Source organism: Sinohyriopsis cumingii, chromosome 2, assembly GCF_028554795.1.
Source record: "Sinohyriopsis cumingii isolate HCF-2022 chromosome 2, ASM2855479v2, whole genome shotgun sequence".
Classification (NCBI taxonomy): domain Eukaryota; kingdom Metazoa; phylum Mollusca; class Bivalvia; order Unionida; family Unionidae; genus Sinohyriopsis; species Sinohyriopsis cumingii.
The window spans coordinates 153939254-153960853 of NC_142962.1; positions in this window are offsets into that span (position 1 = coordinate 153939254).

Below are 21600 nucleotides of genomic sequence, written 5' to 3' on the forward strand. Positions count from 1 at the left end.
GACAAATCATCAACAGGAATTTGGAAAAGACCGGAAGCAACCAGGTGGTGCTGACTTTCCGGCAATTTGAGTTCCACCAGTCACTCGATTATATGATGACATTTGTTTTATCAGTATAACATAACGACTAATTGAATTTCGCATACAATTTCTAACTTTACTGCTAATATAAAGTCGATCATCTCCCAGATAAAGATATCCAAAACACCATAAGTAGTGGGGATCACATCATCCCACCTCTGACACATACATGCATACATTCATGTGTGTGAGTGTGACTAGGATTTTGAACGTAGCTTTAACAATTTTTCAGTCATACCGCTTTGATGTGCGCAGTGTGACAGTTTATAGTGATGTCTAGCACTGGGGCATCATGCCGCAGACATGTAGCATGATGTCCCACCCAGTCACATTATCCTGACACCAGGCCAACCAGTCCTAACACTAACCTCTTAGAGCTGAGCGCCTAGCGAGGGAGCTGTTAGTACCATTTTTGTAAGTCTTCGGTGTTACTTGGCCGGGGTTCGAACCCACGACCTCCCGTTTCCGAGGCGGACTTTCTAATCACTAGGATACCCTAGTGGTGCATACATACATACATACATACATACATACATACATACATACATACATACAAAGACACACACAGACACATGCATACATACATACATACATACATACATACATACATATACATACATACATACATACATACACTATTTGTACAATATAGCTATATGCTTTTCTGTCTCTTGCAGCTGGATAAATTCCATGTACATAGTAGTATGTCGCGAGTCAGATTGGTGGATAAATTTCATCCAAAATACTAAAAACTAATATCAAATTACTGGTATTAGATATCACTTCTGCGTGTCAAAATGAGAAATTGTACAAATCAGGAAATTAAGACCCCAATCTACTGATATTCTAGATAAAGAAACAGTAGAATTGTTTAACCTTTCAGCCTAACGTCACCACGTGGGTTGCTCAATAATCTGATGCAAAACAGCCTTCACAACCGCATCATTATTTTGCCACAAAATTGTTCCAATTACTGCCTTGCCAAACGTTTAGAAATACCATGCAAGCATGCTTTACATGACGTAGAACAGCTGGAAGTGGATAGGACCAAAAGAATCTGCAAAAATTGCAGTTCATAATTGTGATAAACGGACTTGGAACATGATTGTGCTTCTAGCCAGTCAATAAAGTTCTAGAATCAGTTTTAACGTATTTCGTGTGTTGTTTCTAACTCTTACAGGCGAAACTCCTCAGAGCCACTCACCCTAGGACCGGAAAATAAAATATGCCATAGAGGCGCAGTAAAAATTCGACTAGGATCGCTGTCTTATGATGATATTGTAGAGCCGGTTGTTTTCTGGTCGATTTATATCGAGTCTCTACCTCTGTTCACATGTAATGCACTCTAAATACTGAAAGACAGTTAGATCAATTAATATCAATTTTATTCACCATATGGTTTCTCGGAAAATACTAAAGTCATTCATAAAACCCACATTTACCTGATAACAGCGTTTTATATAGAGAGAGCCACTAATCTGTCTTTATTGGAAGACATTGTGGCAGACCACCATTTTGTCAAAACTATTTATGTGTATATGCGGTTTAAAAAAGGTTTCTAGAATAATTTAGTCTCAGATGACGAGGCAATTTAGGTCTCTTTTTTCGTATATCTGGCGCGTCCCTCTGGCGCGTTAACTGTCGTGCTCGTTAAAATGCGGTCGCACATATTTCCCGCAATTACTGAAAATTGTTCATGGTTTACGACATGTCGCGTGACTAAATCATAATAACAAACTTGATATGGGCACCAGGAAGGGTCCAATGAAAGCAGCCTGATATGCGTGTTCTGGTTTAGAGAAACAACAGTTTATCTGGATACGATAAACTTTGAATACCTTTGTCTGCCTGTGGCACATTTATATGATCTTTTTAGTGAGCTATTACTTTAACATGTTTTGCATTTATTTTACATTTAAAAAACTGAACAGTTTCAAGAAAGCAAACAAACAAAAACAACGGTGATTCAACCTGGAATAACTAACCGAACGTCCAAATCCATTTCAGTATATATTTATTTACATAATATTTACGGACACGTGATAAATGGAAGCTCTCATAAGCATTGTAGTTGGAAAAGTATTCTAGATCTTTTCTCCAGGATACTTCTTTGAATGATGACTCAGTTATAATTACATGTAACGACTATTACAAATAGAGCAAGGAAATTTCGAATAATTTGCAAACAAGTAGTCTAAAGCTTCCATTTACAAATTGTATAGTCTCACGGTAGATAATTGTGTCAAACACACCGAGAAAGATATAATAAGAAACTTTGGTTTTACGTAACCAAATCAATTACAAATCAGAATAATACAAGAACAGTGTGCAAGAAAGATTAAAGAAATACTAGAATAGAGCAACAAATTGTACCACAACATTTTTACTATTTTTAAAAAAATCAATCAATGAATAAATTATATTTTAATTCGAAATAGTTGCATGATAAGCGACTTATTTGTAAATATGCTTTGTTTCTTTTTTTAATTTTAAAAAATTATGACCACGGTTTTTTATTTTAAAAAATACAATGAGATGTAGTGTTTTTAACTATTTTAATTTTCTTTTTCATTTTTATAGTATACATATACATTAATCTTCGGTATGCAGAGATTTATTTTTATTTCTGCTATATGTGCCATTTATCAAATGCTTGTCGAGAGTTCCTTAAATTTGTATACATTACCATCTGAGATGTCATTGATGCAAGGAATGGCAATGTATGGCAACGTCTTAGCAGAAGTAAAGCAATGCTTCAAGTAAGTCTATGCATGCAAGCTCATGGTACCAAGGGTGCCTACAATGTTCTGTCAGTAAGACGAGAATCAGTCTGTGGCAAAAGTCATCATCTCAAGTGCAGTTTAAACAAACAGTAACCAGTAAGTCAACCATTCTGACGCAGCTGGTGAATTGTTGAAAACCGCAAACCAGATATTATATCAAAAGCAATAGAGACGCAAAGACTGGACTAAAATTAGACATTATCATTTGTATATTCTCAGGTAACGGAACAGCTGTTTGTACGGTTTTCTTTTTAAAAAAGACTGAAAAATAAATATTTGAATAAAATGGCAAACACTACTCCCTTTTTAACATTTAACAGTCAGACAAAGACTGGACTAAACTTAGAAATTATCATTTGTATATTCTCAGGTAACGGAACAGCTGTTTGTACCTTTTCTTTTTAAAAAAGACTGAACAAATAAATATTTGAATAAAATGGCAAATACTACTCCCTTTTTAACATTTAGCAGTCAGACACATATTTCGACGTTGCTTCCAATCAACCTGCAAAGCTCATGTTAACGGTTCCGTTTTACGTCACAACAAAGTTTTGATGGTTGCGTCGTAAACCTTGGTTAGAGAAATACATATCACTTTTAATACTAATCTGAGAGAATAAGCAGTCAATGATTTCGAAAAAAGTTTTTTTTTTTTTAAAATAGAAAATGGCAGAAAATTAACGGAAGTTATAATGGCTGATTATCATTCGAGAAAATTGGGCAAACTTCTAATGTACATGTTCTACTGAGGCCTAATTACACTTATACGAAGAAATAGGTTTACACCAATCAAGGTTCGCTTATTCTGTAGGACTCACAGTATTAATTCAGTTCCCATAGTAAACCTATGCAAACACCATGATATTGAAATTTCATTAACTTAAACTTTTTGAGTGCTCATGATCAAACCTATATTTATCAGTATAGATGAAACCTGTATGTCAGCTTCTGTGTAGAGGATAGGATATGAGCCGCGGCATTTTCTGGACCTGCATAAGTTTGAAACATATGCTTTCAATTCCGCACCAAAGAGTCAGGTGTTAATTTTAGTAATGAGTGTTCCAAACTCAAGACTGTTAAAGAACTGAAATTCCATCAATAAAACAATGTCTCTTTTTTTCCACTTACAACTAGGATAAGCTCTCAAAAGATTCTTTTTCCTAGAACATTACTTACATTATTAACCAATCCTGGCCAGCCACACCCATATATACTCTGTTGCATGTTCACCCATTTCCAGGCTAGTTCCCTTGTTTCTATATCATTAGTACAGTGTGTCCTATATTTACCTTTGATTTTCTTGACAGCCCGAGGAATAAGTAAGCAATTTGCATAGTTCTGTTTGTCAAAGATTACATTAGTGAATATTAAATTATATTGCAAGTTCATGTTCACCTAAAGAGCAATGGTGCATTTCAGGAAATAATTAAATATTTGAGTCTTAAGAAAATCAGAAAAAATATTAAAATAAAGCTGACCAGTAAGAATCATCTTTTTTAATATCACTATTTATCACTCTGCAATATAATGCTGAAATATATCACCAGCCTTATCATATTATGTAATTAATGAATAAAAAGGTCAAGGTGACCATCTATATGTACATGTATTATTACAGTGAAAGAGATTTAAATGACAAAACTTACCTAAAATTCCTCCCAGAAGACATAATTTTAAACTAAAGTAAGGTAGACACGAGTCCATTAAAATGCAAAATACGAAGTTTCAAAACATTCATTGAAAGAAATTAGTGGGATGCAAAGTCATGAGAGGTCATCGCATGGTGGAAGAGACCTAAGTGATCATATCTGAAGCATTTTGTTTCAAAACACAGCTAGGAAATATCATATTGCTTACTACAATTACTCTATAAATGGCAAATTGTGTAAATTTTATTTACGTATTGCTTAGATATAAACCAAAGTGCACAACACTCCACCTAACAGTCAAATCTACACACTGTTCCCCTTCCCCCCTTCTTGACAACAGTTGATATATCTGAATATGTGTTTAATATCCCACTGAAAGTCACTCTGTAATTTACAAAAGGTATTAATTTTGCTTGTTATCCACAAATAGAACCAACTGACTGCATTTACAGTTAAGTTAATTGCACATGCATATGTGGAGTCATTGTATTACTGTGGCTGTCTATAGGACTCACGGTACTAAAACAGTTCCCATAGTAAACCTATGCAAACATCATGATATTAAAAATTCAATGACTTAAAATTTCTGAGTGCTCATGATCAAACCTTTGTTTATCAGTATAGATGAAATCTGGACGTCAGCTTCTATGTAGAGGGAAGGATATGAGCCGCGTCATTTTCTGGACCTGCATGTGTTTGAAGCATGTGCTTTCAATTCCGCACCAAAGAGTCAGCTGCTAAATTTAGTAATGAGTGTTCCAAACTCAAGACAGTTAAAGGAATTAAATGCCATCAATAAAACAATGTCTCTAAAATTATTTTACATACAACTAGGATCTGCTCTCAAGCGATTCTTTTTCCTAAAACAAAAGACACATTATCAACCAATCCTGGTCAGCCAAACCCATATATACTTTTTTTCATTCATTTCCAAGCTGGTTCCCATTTTCCATATCATTAGTACCGTGTGTCCTGTATAGCGAACCAAAAGTATTTTACGTTGATATGAGGAGAATGATCGATCACTGACATTTATCGGACTATCACAAAAACAGTAAGCACAGTCTTCCTTCAGTTAACAAGAAATTACTCAGACAATTTAAGGACGAAGTTAAACTTGTTTAGACATTGAAATTTGTCGCATCCAGGAATAAAATGTTCATTTTCGTTCAAGATAACAAAAGGTAAAGAAAAAATATACATATGCTAGTTTTCAAATCAGTCAATCGGACGAATACAAGTTTTATAACATTGAGACAAACGATGATCCCCGTTGTCTATTAAGAATTATTTGGTAAACGAAGTTGAAACTGTACTGAACGGAGACGTAGAAGTGTAGAACTGTAGAAGCGAACACTTCATTATAAATTAATAGGCATGTGAAACTGTAGAAAAAATGCATTTCGATACATTTTTGACAAAGAATTCTCAATCAAAAAGGAGCTCAGAGATCTGTGAAATAATGTTATTACATGCAAGGGAATACGCAAACGATATGGCCAATTACCCATTTTTGGTAATGGATGTATTCGAGGAATTGTGAAGCAAATATAAAATATGCTTGACGAAAAGCAAATACTTCCAGAACAGCATATTACAAATATAGCGAAGAAGAAGAAGATAAAATCTCCACTGAGATAAACAAACACAATATGACCTGACATTGATTAATGAAGTATAAAGCTAATGAAAGAAGTAAGGCAAACACTGAATGATAAAGGTCTGGAGGTTAACACGGAAAACCTAAATACAAAATATGAAGATCTAAAATGTAAATTTGGATTACGTTCAATAACCGTATAAACAGCCGACCAAAGATCTAGCAACACACCCTTGTTGGTGTACGCAGATGGCAAAGGACTTGACAGTGGAAGACATATCAGAGTTAACCTTGCTGGTGTACGCAGATGGCAAAAGCCTTGACAGTGGAACCCATAGCAGAGTTAACCTTGTTGGTCGAGACAAAGTCGGAAGACATAGTAAAGCTAATAACGAAGAAAACGTGAATAATTGAAATAAATAGAATTTAGAAAATTTAGCGAACCTAACAACGAAGTTAATGCGGGCAACCTTGAGAGAGTTGACATCAGAAGGCTTAGCGAAGCATTGAGAAGGTCAAAGTAGGAAGACTTGTTGGAATAGACCAATGTCGAAAGCGTTAGCGGTTGAAGCTTTAGCAGAGCCGACAGTGGAACCAAGTTCGGAAGACTTAGCTAAAAAGGAAGCTAACGCAATGAAACATTCAGCAAATTAGCGAATTTAACAACGAAGGTAACGTCCGCAGCCTTTACAAATACGACATCAGAAGACTTAGCGAAGCTAAACTTGTTGGTGTTCCAGAGGGCCAAAGCTTAGCATGGGAAGCATTTGCAGAGCTAATCTTATAGGTGAAACCAATTTGTAGGTGGAACCAAATTCGGTTATGGTTCAATCAGGTAGAAACTTATTGGACAACGGTTAAATTTCATTATGGTTCAGAAACAAAATCTGTAATACAACAAACTGTCGCAATAACAGTAAAAATCACTTTCCTACAAAACCAAATACATGAGCAAATAATCAGTCAATAAAGTAAGCAAACAATCACGCAAATATCTCTAGACAATAATAAAGGCTAGAAAGTTCAATTGGAATCATAACAATTTTGCTGTCTGAAAACGTTGGCTAAAGCAAGCGGAAAGAGCGTGATGCTTTTTCGATTGCTTTCGGCAAAGCTATCTACACTTTAAAACGTCTATAATAATTACTCTTACATGATCGATTACTTCGTACATACTATATATCAAATACATAAAATACACACACACACACACACACACACACACACACACACAGAGAAAATGTAATCAAAACAGCACGACAATTCTGCATTATATACAAGAGCACATTGATATTCTCCGATCAAAAGCACAAGTAAAAGTGTGATCAGCATATTTACAGGGAATAAGGGTATGACACGTTGTACTTTGATAGGTTAGTAGAGAGGAACAAAACAAAGAGGAAGAAATAACGTAGCTTAAAAAGTTATTATTATATTTTTAAACTTTCTAAACAGAAGAGAGCCGAGGAGGCTCAGCGTTTTGTGTGCCAAACTCAGGACGAGAAATGTACGAGTTTGGATCCTTTCGATCCAGGCCGAGCCGGATACCGTTGAGTGTCTCTGAGTAAGACATAGTGCAATTGTTTTGACACAATGTTGTTGTTGTTGTTGTTTTGGGGTTTAACGCCATTTTTCAGCACGATAGGCTATACATGGCGGCCAGTATTAATGGTGGAGGAAGAACCCGGAAAACCCCGGAAAGAACCACCGACCCACGAGAAGCTACTGGCAGGCTTTCTCACATGCCCACATTGGCTGAATCTTAGACTCGAACCGCCGCAGACAGAGGTGAGATGGCAGTGATCCGTAACGAAGAGCGCTTTAGACCACTCGGCCACTCGGGGCCCTTGACACAATGTAACCTGTCATGTGCTGATATACCGTGAAAAACATAAAACAGTGAAGAATGTATTTTTGGACAATACGTTTACACGTCTTTAAGCCAAAAGACAGCTCTCAGGTTTGCGATAAAATTAATAAATGTATGGAGAATTTCAAATCTGTAAGTAAGACATTCGCCGTTGAAACATTAGACACGGAACATTCGTTTTTATGTTAAGATGGTATCTGTTTAGATACGTAAGATTCTAGGACCAGATGTGCCCTATCACCAGACTTTTTCATGCCTCTCCCGGTAGATAACCAACCCTTCTCACTCAGTTGTACAATTTGCTGATAATCTGAAATCAGCCGTCATCTAAAAACTTCAGATATTAAGATTAACTACTAGCAATGTTGTCTGCACTCTGTTCAGCTTCATCTTAACATTATGATATCTCAACTTTGAATGTTCATCACAAAGCCGTATATTGGTGCCTATGGAACATAACGTCTTTGTCAGTGAGTTTATCTTACATATGCATCTAGTAGTTGTATTTGTTTTAAGGGACAAAGGAATCTAACCAATATAGTTTATTATTTTTGGTCGTTTTAATAACTGGCTTGTCAAGCTTAAAATCGCTTTTACTATACATGTATAAATACACACCACGCCCAACGAAAACATTCCTGAGTACTGTATGGGTAAGATTTCGTAAAAAACTGCAACATAGTGTAAAATAATCAACAATAATATTTATTTAAATATTCATCCATCCATCCACCCACCCACCCACCCACCCATCCATCCATCCATCCATCCATCCATCCACCCATCCATTCATCCATCCATCCATCCATCCATCCACTCATCCATCCATCCATCCATCCACCCATCCATCCATCCATCCACCCACCCATTCATCCATCCATCCATCCATTCATACATACATAATAAAAAATGGAATGTGAGCAGTTGGTATGAAATTTGTATGCAGAGACAGGGACTTGTGATTATGGTTTCGGTTAGAACTGGTTAATAAGGGTGTATTTTATCTTTATGATTGATTGACCCCACCCCATTGAGATATAAATTATTGCACCGGTTCGTTCGGTATAAAGCCATTAACAAAATTTGATTAGGCACACGTCTGAATCTTATCCTAGATTAAACCTTAAGGAAGATGTATACATATCGTTGATAAGAAACCGATCGTTCCAAATAGTCATATTATCAGAGAACTCTCTTACCGTAATAAGCCTTACGTATAGAAAATTTATTACCTACATAGCCTTTCTATTTCGCATAGATAACTTTAAAATAGATATGTCGACACTGAACATTAGAACTGGCAATGCTAAAATTGTTCGCAAAAGAGTACTCGAGGAGCAGAAAACCACATTCATGTGATATTTGCATAATGTGGCATAGGAAACTAAAACCAAAATGCTCCGTAGTCTCAAATTGCTAAACATATTGTTATTATTATTTGTATTATTATTATTATCATTATTATTATTATTATTATTATTATTATTATTATTATTATTATTATTATTATTATTATTATTATTATTATTATTATTTCAAAGTGTATGTTGAAAGAACATTTCGATATCGACGTACACAAGTAGTGAATGGGGGCGATATAGGCTCAAGGGGAATTAGCATTAAAAAACACCCTGGGGCAATATAGCCTCAATGGGAAATTTAACATTACGGAAACCCCTGGGGCGATATAACCTCAAGGGAATTTAACATGGGAATATATTTTGGGCAAGTTAAGCCTCAAGGGGAATTTAACATAGGCAAAAAAAAAAAAAAATCTTAGGCCTGTTGGGCCTCAAGGGGAAATGGAACAGGGTCGGGACCCTATTTTAATAGGGTCCCGACCTGATGGGTCTATGGAAATGGAACAGGCGAAAATTGAAACAGGGAGGGGTCTCTATTTTTTTATTTTAAAAAAATTTAAAAAAGGGGTAGGCAATGAAAGTCAAGGTCTTTTCGAGATATTGGAGTGGCCCTGAAAAGGGCCTTTGGTTTCTTCTTCTATTTCCTCCACTTCTTCATCCATCCCCTTATCTTTCCTAATAATCCTTTCTTCTTCTTCTTTATTTCTGACTCTGGTAACCAGTCAGGATGGCCCAACTCTCTGAACTTGGTCTGTATCTTCATCCAATTCTGATTTAGCCTCTCAAACTCTGTCTGTTTCTTTTTGTTTTCCTGATCTTTTCTTTCTTTACTCCATATCTCTTTAATCTTCTCTACTTCTTCCTCCATTACTTTTCTCATTAGATCTTCCCCTTTCTTCATCTTTTCCAACCCCCATTTTACATTCCTCAACTCTGTCCAGTAAAATATCTTTTCTAGGAAGCACCGGACTTGGATGACATGATCCAGTGCTTCCTTCAAACTTCTCACTCTGACATAAGGTGGGTCAATGAAGCCTCTTGACTTATTGACTTCTTCTTCTATCATCCCTGCTATGATATCTCTGGCTGCCTTTAGACCTTGAACTTGACTGGTTACCAAGTCTTTCATATCTCCATGCCTCCATTCCTTTTCTATTCTTTCCAGCACATATTCTACATCCATTATCCAAAAATAGATGTCTCTCAACAGATTAAATAAAACTGATACTTGAGTCATTTTGCCTCAGTTATTCCGTAGAATGGTGCGAACGACGAACACTGTGGGTTCTATTACGAAAAGCGCGGACGTGAAGGAAAACACCCCCCAAGACCCAAAACTTATATTATCTAGATTATCACTTAAAACGCGCGGACGTGAAGGAAAACATTTCTTACTTTTCTAATTTCATATTATCTACTATCCACATACGCGAACCAGCAATAAACTAACCCAAAATCTACCATCCACACACGCAAAGCATTAAAATCAAATCCCAATAATCTACTATCCACACTAACCTATGCTAGCGCTTATAAACACACAATCATATACATAAACTCATACACTCACACTAGGAAAAAAAGAGTCAGTGTTTATATTCACACTACTCTACATACACACATTGTCAAATGGATTACTATCTCTTTTCTAAAGGTTTGGGTAGCCCTGAAAAGGGCTGTTTGTTTTGAACTTCAGGGCACCTGGTTAATGATGGCACCTTCCAGGCCTGGCACCACACACACATCTTCTACTCCAATCTCCTTTCACTCTTCTTTTCACTGGGAGCGCAGAGGAGGATGATTGGCTTCAGCACCCCAATCCCCTGTCTCTGGTATCTTGTAAGTCATCCTCTCTCCTATTTTCTTTTCCTCCTCTTCCCTCTGTCTTCTCTCCTCCTCTTCCTTCTTTATCCTTCCCTCTTCGACTATGGCCTCTGCAGCCAGCTCATTCACTATACGCCTGGCATATTCCAGGTGCATCTGGAGTTCTAGACGTTTCACAATCCTTGTATTCATTGTCTTACTGTTAACAGGTCGACGATGGGTAGCCCAACTGACGATTAGTTTTCAATTTATACTAAAAGCGCGGACGTGAAGGAAAACATCCCCTAAAATAAAACTTATATTGCCTAGTTCATGACCAAACAACGCGCGGACCTAAAAGAAACACTCACTCACTTTTTTATACTACCGATCACTATTCTTGAAAATTTTCATTAAACAAATAATATACTATCCACATTCGTAAAGCAGGCAAATCAAACCCAAATTTGCTATTCCCACACTTCAAACAACAAAAAACATTATCATCATTTACTATCCACACAAACGTACGTGAGCGCTTACAATGGCACAAACACACACTTTCTAAGCAAGATAAATAATTCAAGTGCTTATACACGCAATTCTATTTTTTTTTTGAACCTATTATAGGCAATCGATTGTTATTTCTTTTCTAGAGATTGGGGTAGCCCTGAAAAGGGCTGTTTTTTGTGTGCGAAGTTGAAACTAGGGCGATCTTTTACATTCTAAGAATGCGACGTCCTCTGACGATAGACTTTCTGACGATAGGTCTGCTTCTTCGGAAAGAGAAGAAGAACTCTTTGGTGTCGATACGACAGTCGACAAAGCCTCTGTCAGGTTCAGGTTGCTGCCGCTGCTGTTGTTGCTGTTGCTGCTCTCTCTGCTGTTTCTGAAGTCTGTACTTCTCTGTCCATTCTTCTTTCTCCCTGTTCATTTCTTCCCTGAAGAGCTCTTCTATCAGGTCTTCAGTGACTTTTAACATTCTCACATTCTCTATCTCTTCTGGCTTCGGTATCAGACTGTGTCTGACCCTATGCGAATTTACGTAGGCTTCGTTTAGCTTAGCTAGTTTGGAGCACATCTTCGTAGGAGGATGAGTCGACAATGGATGGTTAGACTGGAAACTACCCCGGTTTTTAAAGTCTAAGCGCGGACGTGAATGAAAACATAACTACACGGTTTTCTAGTCGGAACGTTTAATGAGTGTCATGAGAGGGATAGAGAGAAGTCAAAGAGCATGCATCAAGATTCCTATAGCCAAACAAACCACAAAGGCATTTTTTTCTTCAAAACACAACATTTTTATTTAAAATCACTTAACACTAACAAACAACTATAACATTTTTAACAATAATCAAACAATATAACATCAAACATTTTTTTCAAATAACAAACATTTTTTTCAACTAACACATTATTTTGAACAGGGCTGACAACGTTGTGAATGAAATTGTGATTTCCACTGTTGGAAGTCATTAGGCCATTGATGGACACTACGTTTCCTAGCTTGAGACAAAAGATAAGCATAATGGTCACAAAACCATTGATCTACTTTCACATCGTTTCTAGAAGAAGAACGAGGATCAAAATGAGTCACTAAATGTTCTAAGGAATAACCCAGGCTGCGATGATGCAGAAAATACACACAATATTGTCCACACACCAAGGAATCTCTGCCTTGTAATTTCACATTATTGAATCGGGTGGTCTGAGCATTTCTTCTCATAAAGTCAATGATATCGTCTTCCAAAGGAGGCAATCCATAGGAATGGAAATATTCCACACATCCTTCTTGAGGAAAGTAAACGGCTACCCAATGGGTTCCTGGGAGATAACTGTCGTCCGTGTTGATCACATAAGCTTGATGGTCTTTAGGTTTGCGATGAGGGAGTTCATCTTTAGCAGAGACGACAGGATTCCAAGAAGCAGTGTACGAACTGTGATTCAAAAGGTAATAAAGTTCCCAGGTATCCATTTATTTGTGTGGTTTTTTCTTTCTTCACAGGTAATGATAAGTGATCAATTCGATCCTGATTTTCTCTTGGAAAATGTCTGACAAGTAAAAGGCGTTTAGCTACGACTTCTTACTCTGGTCCAAGAGAGTTTCGATGCGACAGATCTCCAGAGGCGTTAATGGAGGACAAGAATATTCACGCAAGCCTTTATACCGCTGATGCAACACGCCTTCTTTCCAGATGAGACCCCAAGCTTCGTCCAGATACTCGTCCAATTTTTCTTCTTGACTCAGCATCAGACATTTATCGTGTTGAATTTGACTGGGATGATCGTTTTGACATCCATAACACTCTTCCTTGATTAATTCCTTCATTTTTTCTGCCAGGACTGTAGCAAAACAGGAGACTAAATGGGCTTCTTGTTCTGGCCATCTCGAGTTCATCATAACTTCATCGTCTTTGTCTTGAGATTCTTCTTCCACGGCCTCCTCACATTCCATCTCCAAAGTTTCTCCACTAGGTAAAGAGGGATAACAGTCTTCCATGGCTTCTAATAATCTAGAATGACTTCTCTCAAACTGTTGATTTCTATCGTATTATCAAATTCTGCATACAGGATGACGTTCACTGTGTGATCTGGAGGTGGATTTGCAAACTGAAGTTCCACACGAATCTGACCAGATTTTATAGGGTGGAAATGTCCCTCGTCGGTGCCTAGGTCTGGAGTGAAATCAAAACCCCACAAAGTGTAGCCTCCTGCATAATCGTCGTACGAAATACCGTGACTGGTGTTGGTTCCTAACTGTCCCGTGGCTTCGTACAGGGACAAGTACGATTTCAAATGATTCTTCGGGACACCAAAATTAGGCTCAAAGGGCCGGGTACACAAGGTCTTACCGTCGCATCTGACTTTGATCTTGGACACATTGTAATGTTGAAACTGGAACGGATTTTGATCGTGGGTTCCGTTGAAAGCTGAATTCCTGACGATACCAACAATCAAACGCTTGGGTAACTGTCCTTGGAACAGATGATTTTCGATCATAGATCGCTGTCCAGCGGGAATGGTGAATGTTTTCACTTCTACGCGTCGTATCGGATACTTGGCGGTCGTTCTGCTCAACGTGTGACTGATGTCATTTCCCACTTTGGGTAACACTTCCACGCGTCGTACGTATAGTCTGGCTTCTTGGATGACAGTTTTGTACTCGTTAGCATTAGCCATCAAATGGAAAGCAGTAGTGGTACGATTCAGTCTCAGGCGGACATCCACTCCGTTTAGCAAATCCAAATGCAAACGATCCATCGGTTCTAAACTTCGCCCTTGCAGAATTTTCTTACGACCGTCATTAAACCCCACGTTGTGAGGATCGTCATCTGCTGTCAGGACTGTGTCGTTAAACGTGTTCTCACCCGCTGTGTCAGGTTTCCATACCACGCAGCATCCAGATGAGTATTCTTGGCTTCTTTTCCGTACGTCAAGATATTTTCCAGGTAGGCTCGATAAGGGTAAGTATCCATGCTGCTGTTGACCAGTTTGTTATTCAAGTACAAGTCCACTTCGCTGAACAATGAATGCATCAAATTGTTGACGGGAGCTACTCTAGCAACGTCTGTAGGATTGGAGTTGTCCGTTTTGATCACTTTGACTTTCAAGTACAGGTAACTCGAAGGGAGCTGATTCCGTCAAAGAGGAGACGGGATGAAATTCGACCCACTGGGATTCTTGCATCGTCAGCATGGTGGGTGGCATGGCAAACAGATCTAGTTCCGACTTGGAACAAGCACAAGACTCTCGGTGCATCATTTTTTTTCTTTTTCTCAACAATTGGAAACGTCTAAGTCTCGAACGGTTCTTCTTTTCTTTGTCTTTCTACCTTTAGACGTGTGAAGTCTGGTGAAAGGGTCTTTTCTTCGTCGTCTCTTTCTGCCTTGTCCTTGCTGTGGCTTCAAGGAAGTAGGAATGCCTGACTCGGTAAAGTGCAGGGCATTTATAGGTGTTTCTCGTCGACCCAAAAGGTCTTTGCCTGTTTGCAGCAAGACATTTTTGCCTGCCCTCATGAAAGCTTCTTTGGGGTTTTGTTTGTCGATGATGACATTTTGGAGAAATTCTTTGCCTTGCGTCAATGCCGCATCTTTCAAGGCGTGCAATCCGCGTGTCACCATCGGTTTAAACACCGGAGCCACCGAATAAAAGGCCGATTTTAACATATCTCCTAAACCGTGTCCTCGCTGTCGAGCAACCCCTCGGTACACTGGATACATGACTTACGAGTCGTGAGAGAACCATTTTCGAAAATGGAGTTTCACCGTGACTTTTCCTTTGGTGAATGGAATATTTTGTCCGAGATCTCCTTTTATAGCAATGTTGACCGTGTCCAAATAAGACTTGCTGACCGGCAAATAGTGAGGATGTACAAATTCGCGGTGAACGTGGTAAGTGTTTCCACCCTCCTCGTCAGTGACCGTGGCAGAATCCACTTTGAAAGGAATGACACGCAGTAACGGTACGGAGGTGTGTCCCACCACTTTGTACTTCACCACATCGGAGTACACAAAAATCAAATTCAGTCCTTGGTTCAGTTCTACAGGGGAACGAAATAACTTGGTAAAAGAATCGTTGTCGGAAATGACTGGTAATTCGTTTTTCTTGATCATGGTCATTCTCATGTCCATGTCCCCACCCAACATGTCAAACAATTCAGGACAAAATAAAAAAGACATGATTTTACCCCCGTCAAATTTCATCAAGAAGCGACGAGCTACTTTGTGGTATTCCATGGTGACACTTTTTTTGACACTTTCCAAAGCTTTAAGAAACACGACATTAAATCTGGAGGCAACGGTGCTGACTAAATGTTGACCGCTAAAATAATAGCCTGGGGGAACGAACAAGTGGTAGGACCACTTTTGAGTCTTGTCATCATAGGTTTTGTGATCATATTTGACATGGCTATTCAAGTACTTTTGCAAGGGTTTGTCATGAACTTCCACCGTAAAAAAAGTTTGATTAGGAAGGACATTGAGGACTTGGGTTGGGTGAATGATTTCCACTAAAGCCACTTCCCAATGGGCTTCGTGATCTAATTGGATGGCCTGAGGTAATTTGGCCGTGTAACAGCACAACGTGTTGTTGGGAAACACCTCCATGGAACTGTCACTGTGTAAGGTTAAGTAAAATTGGTTTTGGTGACTCATAATTCCAGAGTTCTGTGACTGTCGGAGGGGTTACTGGAAGTGAGAGGAGTGTCTCCGCCCAAAATGGGGTTGTTGTTGTTGGAGTGGTGACTGGCACTGGCACTGGACACAAGGTTCCCGTTGTTCTCTTTCGAAGAGAATTTCAGGTAGGGATTGGGAAGCAGGTAACCGATGCAACTGCTTAATAAAATGGTCCACAATTGTTTGTCTCCTTGTTGCAAACTCAAATTGGCGATGGCTGCCCCGATGACACAATACACCACAAAGATTTGGCAGAAAAAGACGATTTGTGTTTTAGACGCACGTTCTCCACACCACACCCACAAGGGTTGTTTTTGTAAATCTTGCAGAGAAGAACTGGGTGAAGGAGTGGTAGCAGTAGTAGCTGCGTCTGTGTGAAAAGGCATGATGGTCACTTCTTTTTATAGTCGATGACTTGCGAAGCGTCGATCCAAGAGTCAAAACTGGGTGGATATCCTTTCCAAAGTACTTTGACTTTTTTCACACGTCGTTTTCCTACTTTACGGGTTCTGCGTTCGAGAATGCTTTCGATGTCGTACACGTCGTCTTCTTTTTTGGTGACACTTTGTAACTCGGGGAAATAAAACGTTCCTTTGAGCACTTCTCCGTTCATGTCTTCCAATTTATAGACGGCAGGATGACGGCCATGCACTCGTTCAGTGACACGAAACAATTCGGTCGTCCAGTTAGGTAAGTAACCTTTGTCGAAAGTGCGTTTGGTTTTGCCAATGCGCACCCAATCTCCTACGGCCAACACTACACTTTTCTTGGGGACAGCCCTCGTCGGGGACGTACCAAACAGGCGCTCAAACACCAGTACTTCGTTCTCGGGAGTCACCTCTTGCGGGGCACGTATAATGCTTCGATGGTAAGATTTGTTGTACGCTTGCACCAGGTGTGGTAAAATGTCATTGTTCTTCAGAGTGTGGTGATGCGTAAAATATTTTCACATGCGTTCTATCAAAGTACGTTGAAAACGTTCCACGATGCTGGCTTTGGTTTCGGGATTCTCGGTGGTAAAAAAATGAATGTCACGTTTCTGTAATTCTTTTTGGAAAGCTTGGTTCAGAAATTCGGTGCCTTTGTCCGTTTGCCATCGAAGAGGGTGACGACCGCTTTGTTTCAACACTCGTTGCAGGGCTCGCACTAACTCATTGCTCGATTTGGAAGTCAAGGGTACGACCCAGGCAAATTTGGAACAGACGTCGATGACACAAAACAAATATTTGTATCCACGATTGTAGCTGGCCAAATGAGAGACATCGGCTAAATCGGCTTGCCATTGATGATCGATGCCTTCCACTCGGGTGCGACTTCTGGAAAACTTGCGTCAAATGGGTTTGTGTAAAGTGTTGGTAGCTTGTTCTTGTAACCATCGTTGCACTTGAGGTAAACGGAGACTTTTCAGTCGAGTTTTGGCAGCACGATACAATTTTTGAACTCTTGCGTAACCTGCAGGATGGGATGGATCGTAGTAAATGCTGGCTAACACTTTTTCCATTTTTTTGTGTTTGTTTGTTTGTTAATAAGACACCCACTCTTGGAGGATGCTACTCTTTTTCTCTTGGGGTATTTTCTTGGATTGCAATGCTTTGCGTGTGCGACCGGCAATAGGTGTCGCAGAGGAGGATGTCTGAACAGGGGATATCGGTTCTTGCTTCACTTGTGTCTTCAAGTTCTTTTTCTCTTGTGATGAAGAAGGGGTGGCCATCATCTTTTTAATCCATCCAATTCTGGAGGTAGGTGGTGTTGTTAACTTGCGTACTTTTTCTGGTGGAGTTTGAAACCCTTCTTCTTCTTTTTCTCCTTTTTCTGTCTTGGTCACTGACAGTGTTGGTGGTACTGGTGATGGTGCTGAACTTTTCATCAAGGTCTTAAAATCTTTCAGAGTGGGAAGAGGTGTTTCGTCTGAGGCTTTTTGGTGAAAGAGTTGCAGTCGTTGCAAGAGTTGACCGTACTTTTGCGATTTTTCTGTTTCGAACAAATCTTGGCGATCCATCAAGGACTGCAGTTCGTGTTGTAACTGGGACATCTCGCTCAAATTGAGATTGGGAGGTAAATGTGGGGTGCGTTGTTCTTGCCAACGATGGTATTCTATCCATCGTTTGTAAGGCACTAAAGCTAGTTTTCGTCCTTCCATGGGATGTCAGGGGTCGATTCTGAGATCTTGGGACTTCAGAGGTCCTTTTTATCTTGCTCCCACCAGTCCTCCCAACATGGTTCCCAAGACTCCTTTCAGCATTGGGCCTAGCAAGAGGGGTAAAATTTCTCCACGTTGGAGCAACATCTTCTTCTTTTGACGAATGGGAATTTTCTTTTGAACCATTTGGCGAAGAACGTGACGATGTTTGCCTAAGCATTGTTTCTGGTGTTTGGACAAAGGGATCGTGACTTTCAAGACGTTCAAACAACATTCGCACACGGTATCGATGACCTCTTTGGAGGTTGATTGAATGAGTCTTTTTCGTATGGGTGGAAAAGCTTTGGACAGGACAGATAACATGTCCCAATGTTTGACTAAACGAGGAGGCAGTCCTTTCCTTTTCTTTCCTTGGGTTTTAGAAGAGGGATGTTTTCTGGAGGGTAACATCTTTGAGTCTTCAGCACCAAACACACTGATACCCCTACTTACTCACAGGCCTTTTTTATACTGGAACGCGTCGCCACTGATTGTCTTTACGTCATATCAACTTGAGGACAGGCATGACACGTCGTGCAGTGGTACGAAACGGACTAAATCGAGCCAGTTCTTGCTTGGACAAATCCAGTAAACTTTGTAACATGCCCGATCTTTCTTGGACATTGATTTTGGGAGAAGGTACTTTGTGAGCAGCAGCCACTGCCGCTAAATTGGAGGGTCCTGCCACTGGGGAAGTTGTTGGGGTCATCAACGGAGAAGTTCTTTGTGTAATCAACGTCTCCAAGTACTTTTCAGTTCTTGGTGTCATCGACGGAGAAGTGAATGAACCTAAGGCTACCGGAGACGCAGTACCGCCGTTGCAGGTCGTGGTTTGCGAGTGTAAGGTTGCGTCCTGGCCAATGTGCCTCTCTTGCGAGTAGTTTTCTGTGGGCTTTTCTTTTTCTGGGGACTTTTTCTCTGCTTATTTTTCTGGGGGCTTCTTTTCTTTTTCCGGGGTGGTGTCTGGTAAGAGGAGGGTCCCGCCACTGGAGAAGTTCTTGGAGACACGGGTCTCCTTGGGGACTTGGTCTTGACACCGTGGCTCTTTTCCTTCTTCTTGTAGCTTCGTTTGACTTTTTTCTTGGGGAGAAGTTTGGGAGCATTAGGATCCCATCTTAAGAGAGAGCGAATGATGACTCCTCCCTCCAGGTTTCAAAATGATTTGTTTTTTTGGTTTGAGTGTCGATGCTGGGATCGGCCAGTTGGGTCAAAGCGACTTTGTTTCGATCAAAAAAGCGTTTGGTTTGATGAGGAATCTGAATGATCCCTTGTAGTAATTGACGTGCTGTCACCGTGAACCATCGTAAGACTTCTTTGAGACTAGCTTCTAAGACACGAGCCCGTATTTGTGGATTTTTTCTCGACTGATGCCATACAAGGTACGAATCAATTTGACGGGAAGATGCGACTGAAGGGACGTCATGTTCAAAAACTGTGTGAGACAGACGAAAAGTGTCTGAGGTTTTTATAGATTTTTTTTGGAGTGAAATTAAGTCGAGGATGGAGAAGTGTACAGAACAGCCCCTCCGTCTTGACACCAGTGGTGAAACAATTGGGTACGAAATCGCAAATCATCGGGGGTCGTAGGTTTCAAATCGACGAGTAAATAAGCGTGTGGAGTTTGAGTGGCATCGTCGTACGCTTGAGTCAGCCAAGGCGTCTCTAACTGTTTGGCTAAGACTTGCACTTGCGATTTATCTCGAGGGCTTTTAAAAAAGACCACGTAATGCGCATTGAGACTGATGGTGCGATGGGCTTTACCTTGTTGAAACAAATTTTGAGTGATGTAAACGACACTGGCATTACGATGATGGCCTTTGCGCGTGAACCACAGTTTAATTTCTTCTTCGTCTTCTCCTAACATGTCGTCGAAAATGACCAAATGGGTTTGACGGGAGTCAGAGACGATTCCGTCGTCTCCTTTAGGAATGCCTTCCACAAACACGATGGAATCGCCTTGACTTTCTCGCAAGAGCCTGTACACTGATTGCCACTCTTTGTAACACCATACGATGCGCTGAGGTGGTCGATCGATCAAATGATGTTTATGTTCGATCAAACGTTTGACAAATTCGGTTTTGCCTGAACCGCTAGGTCCAGCAATGAGCATGTTAAAGGGATGGCGAAGATACAAAGCCTCCCAACTGGCACGATCTAAGTGTTCGTCGATGATTTTGACAGTGTAGGAAGAGGGAGCAGAGACAGCAGAGGTAGCCATAGTGTTAGGAATGTCACTTGTGACACGAAAACAGACAAGACAAGAGTTTATATACTTTTTTCAGGACACGTTTATTGAATGTTTGAAATATGAATACGAAAGACAAAAATACATAAAATCCAAATTGTTATGTACAGCGATAAAAGACACATCAAAACGATCAACGTGGAATACAAACAAGTGTCTGTACAACACGTTTTGGGTAATGTTCCGACCAGATCAGCAGGGGGTAAGGTCACACAAGTGTCCTCCCGAAAGGTCCTTTCAGGCATGTCCATGACAGTCCTGTCCTGAATGGAGTGATTGTTGTCGGTGACGGGTTTTTCTTCTTCTGGTACAGTCACCAACACAGGTTGAAATGTGACTTTTTTCTTTGGACGTTGAAAGGAAGGATCACAACTCTCGAGCATACTGGGCCACTTTTTGGGTCCAAGCCTCAAAGCCCAAATTTTTCCAGTCACGTACATCTGTCCAATAGAGATGTAAGTCACAAGCTACACACACATCGTCATACACGTCTTCGGTAGCTAAAAGTTGACGAATCTTTTTTTCCCGTAGAGGTCGAGAAGTATCCAGATGAAAACGCAAGGCTTTGAGCAAAAGGACTCTTTCGTGACCATTTAAGGCCATTCGGATGGTAGGTATTGTTCGTAAAGAGTACACAAGGAATCGGCTCGTAAACGAAATCCCAGAAAGCAAGTCACTAAGACACACACTATGCGCCGCCCCAAATTGAATGGATATAGTTCTTGTAATTATTGATGGTAATGATCCACGGTTTGAATATGGTCATTGAGATCCTTCCATGGAATCTGTTCAATCACTTGTTTCATAAGCCATGGCATGGATTCCTGATTTTATAGTCTCTTTATTTCGGAAGCA